A 7667-nucleotide genomic window follows, 5' to 3' on the forward strand; every position below is an offset into this window, starting at 1 on the left:
CTCAGTTTCCTCATTTGTAAAATGAGTTGGTGAAGGAAATGGCAAACCACTCTAGTATCTCTTCCACAGAATTCCCCAAATAGGTCATAGAGCTGGATATGACTGAAAATGACTAAACAACAACAAAACATCCCTTATCTAAGCTGCAGACATTTACTGGCTATATGATTATAAACAAGTCACTTAACCTTAAGGTACTTTCCTCATATTTAAAATGGGGATGATTGCAGTACCTGCTTTGAGGATCAAATTGAATATTGTATGTAAAGCACTTTGTAAGTCTTAAGGTACCATATAAATGTTAACTATTGGTATTATTTCAGACTAGAAATTCTCTAGGCTAGTAATCTCCAGCTCTTTCAATCAATATTACTGTTACAACAATGGCTGGTGGAAATGTTCAAAGAACAGACTATATGAATAGACTATGCTCTGAGAAGCTTTTGTAACCGAAGTATGCTGTCAACAGAACCATAACTAGGACTTATTTTGCCTATGACAAACTTCAGCTTGAGGGAGACAGATGGTGGTACAGTACAGTATGAATGTGCTTTCAGTTGTAATGAGAGATGAAGCAACCTCTTTTGCTCCATAGTCTGCTCCATGTACCCCAGGGATGAAATCTTGGGGATAGCAGCCTGGTCAGGGGGGATTGTTGTCCTATGTCGGGTTGGTAGAGGAAATGAACCTCCCATCCCTGAGGAAGAAGTATGGTTTTTCTAGAGGAACATGTACCCCCCAAGGTGTTAGGATCCTGATGTAAAATCCCAGTCACTCCAAAACTAGTTTTGGCTCTGGTGAGCAAATGACACATTCAAGTTTCTGTCCTGGATTGGTCATTCTGTCTCAATTTTGCAACAATCAAGAGATTGTGTTGTCATGGTAATGAGAAAAGGGAAAATAGTCCCAGATGTTGTCTCTTAAGTGGGACAATTCCCATTTTACTTTTCTCTATTACAAAAGTGGATATAAAAGAAAGCTAGTGTTGACAATCCCATGGGAAGTTGTTAGGGGCATCAAGACAAAGGGATGGAGTATGTGATAAAGGGTGATGTGAAGCCATTCCAGTTATGGTGAGTGCTGGAATGTGGAAAGAGGCAGTGTTGATAAGTACCATCAATATATAGTTCATAATTATATAGCTCTTTGAAGATATGCAAAGCACTCTATACATGTTCTATTATTTTATTCTCATAGTATCATAGTGAAGAAGGTGATATTAGGATTCCTGTTTTACAGATGGGAAAACTGAGTGTCAGAGAGGTTAAACCACTTAACTCATTGGTAGTAAGCATCTGAGAGGAGATTTAAACTCCCAACACTAAACTCTTGCTTTTGTTTTGTCTGGCTATTGTTCAAGTATTTGTTGCTGGTATGCCTTTTATTTAGGACAGCTGGGTCAATAGTGAATAGAGTGCCAGGTCTGAATTCAGGAAGACTTAATTTTGTGAGTTCAAATCCAGCCTCAGGCTTTTACTAGCTGTGAGGTCAAGTTACTTAACCCTGTTTGTCTCAATTTCCTCATCTATAAAATGACTGGAGAAGGAAATGGCAAGCTATACCAGTATCTCTGCCATGAAAACTCCTAATGGGGTCACAAAGAGTTGGATAGGACTGAAAAACAGCTGAATAACAACAAATCATACTCTTATCTAAACTGCAGACATTTACAGACTGTGTGACCCTAAATAATTCATTTAGCTTCTAGCCAGTGTCCTCATATGAGGATGGTAACAGTACTGCTTCATAGGAATGTTTTGAGGATCAAATTGAATATAGTGTATTAAGCACTTGGTAAGTCTTAAAGTGCTATATAAATGTCAACTTTTGATATCATTACTCAGTCGTCAGTATAGAAATTCTCTAGGCTAGAAATCTTTGACTCCTTCAGTCACAACTGAACACAAATGAAACCACTCAACAATAAAAATGTCTTTCCTTGTGAAAGAAGAGAGTGAATTCACTAGATTGTGGGATCCAGTGGTGCTTTTCATCACAGTTTGTCAGAGAACTCCTTTCTCTGTATGTTGTTTACCAGGGCTCATGGGAGTGTGAGCATAGTGATGGGGTTTATGGTCTGGTTGCTAGTCTCCTGCAAAACATCTTAAAATGAGTGATGAAAATTCTAAGATCAGCTATTTGAATTCTGGACAACTGATTCCACCTTCTGTCTCCTACTTCTATAGCAGAATACCCTGGAGTGAGGAAGAATAGCAGTGAATGTCCCAACATCAGTGAGGTGAGATTCCAGAACCACCATCTTCAAACACTCCCTCATTTTATCCTCACTAGAATCATTTCCTACTGTACCTTCAGAATTTTGTCCTACTGTTTCTCTTGTGCCCATTTTTCTTTTAGAATCTCAGACCAAGGGAATCTCATTATCCTTTCTTTTAGCTATTTGAAAGTAGCTCTTTTAAAGCCTAGGATACATGTCAGACAATTCCAGAATCCCCCTTCTTAGCTATCATTAACTCTAATTCACGTCAGCATGGTCACTGGCTCCCAAAGTTCCTGTCACTTCTAATTCACCCTCCTGTTCCTTCTTATGGGTCAGAATTTAGTCTAGAATAATCTAATTCCCTTCAGGTTGCATCTGCTTCCTGGTACTCAGTTCCTCTAGGGAGCAGATTCAGCATGGAGTAAGTTGGAAGGAGAGCAGAAATAAAAGGTCTTATTAATATACTGTATTTTCCTAAAGGGAGAGGTGACCTTTGCATTTTGAACCCCCTAATCTGAGGCAAGTTGTTAACTTTGTTGTATGCTCCATTAATTCTATTAGACATCTTGTGATCAACATTTTGAAACATTAGACTTTAGATTTTAGCTTAAAATGGGCAAGAATGTACATTTGTTATTGCTCATTTCTGTTCCGAAGGTGTCCTGTTGGCTGTTCTTTGAAGGTTAGGGTCAATATGCTCATCATCTTTCGTCAGAACCAAAATCCTCTTCCATTCAATCTAGATCCAGGTAATAAACTAGGCGTTCTGTAACATATCAGCTCCTTAAGCTCTTATAAGAGTTTTTAAGCTGAAGTCCATGAATTTGATTTACAAATATTTTAATATATTTCAATATAATTAGCTTTCTTTTTAATTCTGTGCATTTAGTTGTGCATTAAAAACAATTTGAGGGGCAGCTAGGTGGCACAGTGGATGGAGCACCAGCCCTGGAGTCAGGAGGAACTGAGACACTTAATAATTGCCTAGCTGTGTGACCTTGGGCAAGTCACTTAACCCTATTGCCTTCAATAAATAAAATTTAAAAATAAAATAAAATAAAAAACAATTTGAGAAGGGGACTAGGGTTTCAATAGTCTGCTAAGGGGGCTACATCACCAAAAAGATAAGAATTTTTGCTTTAAGGTAACTTGGGTACAATATTCACTTACTATTTCAGCACAATAATTGTAGCCTGGAAGAGTTAGCACAGTTTTCCAAACCTCTTGGTTCACCCTCAGATTACGCCTTCTCTCCCAGAGCAATACTCAGGTTCTGTGTGGTTCATCGAGCCTTTTGATACTTCCTAAGTGAGGAAGGGGACTGAAGTTAAACCATCCAGGTTAACCAGAAAGAAAACAAGAAAAAGGAATGATGAAGGATGTGCATTGTTTTTGTTTGTCCAGGGTTCTAACTGATCTGACCTACAGAAGCATAGTTTGGTATATTGAAAAAATTTCTAATGGGAATTAGACCTAGTTTTGTATCATAGATCAATCTTTGGCTACCCAAGTGGCCTTGGGCAAGGTTCATACCAATTCCTCAGTGGTAGAACAAAGGGGTTAGATTAGCTCAATGGCTCTTAATTGTTTTTGGGTCACTGATCCCTTTGGCAGTCTGATGAAATCTATAAATAATATACTTAAATGCATAAAATAAAATTGATTGAATCACAAAAGAAACTATATTGAAATAAAGATGTAATTTTTCCCCTTTCCAGGTTCACAGACTTCCCAAATCTATCATCCATGGACTGCTGGACAAGATAAAATCCAAAAGATTCATTGGACTAGAATGAGCTAACTTAGATGGGGCAGGAAATAGAGTACTGGACCTGGAGTCAGGAAGACCTAAATGTCTTCCTCAGATTCATCACATATAAAATGGAAATAATAATGGAACTAACCTCCCAGGATTTTTGTGAGGATCAAAGGAAATAATGTTTGTAAAGTGCTTTAAAAACCTTAAAACTTTTTATAAATGCCAACCAGTTTCCTTTCAGCACTAAAGCCATGGTCCTCTATGCTGGAGCAATGCACGATGCATTAGAGGATTGATCATTGATGGGAGAGTTCCTTTTTGGAGCTCTCAATAATAACAAACATTTTATGTAGCACTTTCAGGTTTACAAAACTTTTTTTTTCTACAAATAATTTGTCAGATAGGTAAGTGTCATTCTCCCTATATTATAGATTAAAAAAACCCAACAAAAACAAACAAACCTGAAACACAGAAAGATAAAAGTACTTGCTCAAGATAACCCAACATCTTAAATTCCCCCCAGGTCTACCATTCTTTCTACCATACTATATCAACTTACATACTATTTTGCTTCCAAATATAGTTCCTTTGGGGAAAATTTCTCAGCTTATTCAAAGGTCCTCCAAATGGTGATTCTCAATATATGCTAAGGGGCAGATCATATGCTATATAACATCTAGGCTACTTACTCCTTTCTTCTAGCATTTCACTGTCAAAAGCCCATCACTGCTTTGGGTAAATGGAGGAAAAATCAGATATAAATGATTCATTTATGTCAGAAACAAGAGCATGGTCTTGGACATGTGATGAATGGATGCTACAAGAGGCCTGTTTTTACCTACTTAATGATCCTGAGCCATACTCTTGAGAACCAAAGTAGCAACATTGGCTGCACTTAAGGGTGGAATAATCAGGATATGAGTTGATGAGACAGTCTTTTTTTAAGAAAGACAAATATATTTACCCAAATTGTCCAAGTAGGACAAAATGCTGTAGGCCGGGGGTAGAAGAAGTGAATTTCTTTTAAAAAAGAACAAAAACAATTTAAATAAAGCAATGTGCCATTTTCTGAAGGAGGGGAAGGCTCCAGACTGAGTTTTTGTGGGAAGAGTTGAGCAGAACATTGAAGAATTTATTGACTTCTGAAGGGGGAATAGAAGGAATAAAAGCAGAATCTTCTACCTGAACATAATTGTTTATCATAGTTTCTATAATATTTACCCTGGTACAATACTTGAGTACACATTTTTTTAAATTTTTTAAATTTTTTGGTTTTTTTTTTTTTGTAAGGCAAATGGGGTTAAGTGGCTTGCCCAAGGCCACACAGCTAGGTAATTATTGTGTCTGAGGTCAGATTTGAAGTCAGGTACTCCTGACTCCAGGGCCAATGCTCTATTTACTTCGCCACCTAGCTGCCCCAAGTACACATTTTCAAATGTAAACCCATGTTCTTCTTAACTACATCATCTCTCTTCTGTCTTTTTGTTGTTATTCAGTTGCTTTTCAGATGTGTCCAACACCCCATTTGGGATTTTCTTGGCAAAGATCCAGAAATGGTTTGCCATTTCCTTTACCAGCTAATTTTACAGATGCTAAAATTGAGACAACCAGTGTAAGTGATTTGACCAAAGTCACACAACTATTAAGTGTCTGAGGCTAAAAGATGAGTCTTCTTGGATCCAGGCTTGGCATCCTATACACTGCACAACCTAGCTGCCTAGGGTAGAAGAGAATCTTGTGAATCAAATTCACAAGAGAGACTCCAAAGCTAGAAATCAATCCTGATCCTGCCAGTTGGGCATTACATCAATAAGAATACTTATCTTTCAAACATAAGAAGTTTTCTTTAAAATGCTATGGTCCTTATGTAAATTGTTCTAGTTCTGTTCAGTTCACTATTATTTCATAATAAATTTCATATTATCCAGGATTCATTGAAATCATCTCTTTATTCATTTCTTATAGCCCACCATTATTGCATTGCATTTGTAAGAATGGGTCAAGACCAATATTACAAATTTATATAATCATTCCCCACCAAATTAAGGTCTAGTAGTTTTTTTGGGAGGGGTTGCTTTGCCTTATTTTCTTTTAGTCTCTTCCCTACTTCATTCCCTTATCTGTATTTCCTTCCTCTTTCTACAAACCCCATTCGTAATAATTTCAACATCTGAATTTGATTTATTTCTATGCCAGTTTCTGTGTGTATGTGTGTGTATGTGTGTGTGTGTATTCAGAACACTTTTGTCCATTTTAGATGAAAATGAAGTCTATGAAGTTGTCTGTGGAACAGTTGATCTTAAAATTCCATTTGCCCATTTGTTTCACATACCCCATATTTGTATTCATAGACAGTTCACATAGGCAGCTATGTTCTGAGAAGTATATGAAGAATGAGAATAAATCTCTGATCTTTTACATCTCCTCAACTAGAAATAGTTTCAGAAGCACTGGTTTGTGAGATGATTAGAATTTGAAATCCTTTTTATTTCCTTAATGGAGAAGTTAACAGGTATCCTGTTGCTATACCTTGCTTCTAGTGATTTTGAAATGTCCTGGTGTTATCCTTTTGGTTATCCTGTTGCACTGTGTGAAATAATTTTTTCTTCTATCAGATGAAGCTGAAAGTTTTAGCCAACTGTAGGATTACTAGACTATAATTGGGACTTAATTATTTATGTGACTTGAATTAATTATTTAAGATGATAAAGTCGCATGGGAGAAGGGGTGTGGAATGTAGACTTGTGTGAACAAGGCTTGGTCCTTTGCCTCAGAGCTGCTGTTTCCTTAATGATTTAATTTGTATATTGGCACAGGTTGTTTATTTGGTAATGGCCTGCGCTTGTCTCCAGCGTCCTGAAGCTTTGTGCTGGTGTGTTTATTTGTCAGTTCTGAAAATGCAGAAAGGAGAGTGGACATCTTGCTATTTTCTGCCACCCTTGGTTTGGCTTTCTGGGGACACATTATTTTGGCCTCCAATCTGTTGTTGCTCTGCCAAGATTTTCTATTTCCTTCATCCATGCGAATAGTTTATGGTTAATGGAGTTCAGGAATAAATATGAAACAGCTTTCTCAATGAAGTGGGAGGGAAGAAGGCGTATCTTTGTGAAAAGAAAAGAAAATTTAATTTAAAAATATAATAATTTCTGGCGCGGATACATCTTGATATGAACACTACCAAAAGGTCTGTTTGCCTTTACTTTTTTTCATTCAACCAACAAAGTAAACAGAACAGTGAAGTCTATCTTAAAAGATGGAACCTATCCTTTTTGTTCCACCACTGACATGGTTCACTGCGTATATTCCTGAGGGATCTGTGAAATGTCATTGAGAGAGAAGCCCTGTCAGGTTTCAGGTCAGTTTGTTAAGAACTATTTTAAAAATTCCAGTTCATATACTCTGAAATTCATACCTGGATCTTTTGGTGTCTATGAACTCCAAGTTAATAGAAGGGTTAAAGTCTACACATGAAAATACCCATGCAGGAGTGGCTAGGTGGTATAGTGGATAAAGCACCTGCCCTGGAGTCAGGAGTACCTGGGTTCAAATCTGGTCTCAGACACTTAATAATTACCTAGCTGTGTGGCCTTGGGCAAGCCACTTAACCCCATTTGCCTTGCCCAAAAAAAAAACCAACTGAAAAAAATACCCATGCAGCTAGGTGGAATAAGGGATAGAGAGCACCAG

General features: G+C 37.4%; 1 long non-coding RNA gene across 1 annotated transcript; it reads left to right on the forward strand.

Annotated features, from left to right (window-relative positions):
* Nucleotides 1–219: 219 nt before the first annotated feature.
* On the forward strand, nt 220–6339 carry LOC141503482 (uncharacterized). Its single transcript, XR_012472858.1, has 3 exons — nt 220–1073; nt 2187–2239; nt 3940–6339. It is a non-coding gene; the product is annotated as an uncharacterized LOC141503482 (long non-coding RNA).
* The last annotated feature ends 1328 nt before the right edge of the window (nt 6340–7667 follow it).

Source organism: Macrotis lagotis, chromosome X (assembly GCF_037893015.1).
Source record: "Macrotis lagotis isolate mMagLag1 chromosome X, bilby.v1.9.chrom.fasta, whole genome shotgun sequence".
NCBI classification, from domain to species: domain Eukaryota; kingdom Metazoa; phylum Chordata; class Mammalia; order Peramelemorphia; family Peramelidae; genus Macrotis; species Macrotis lagotis.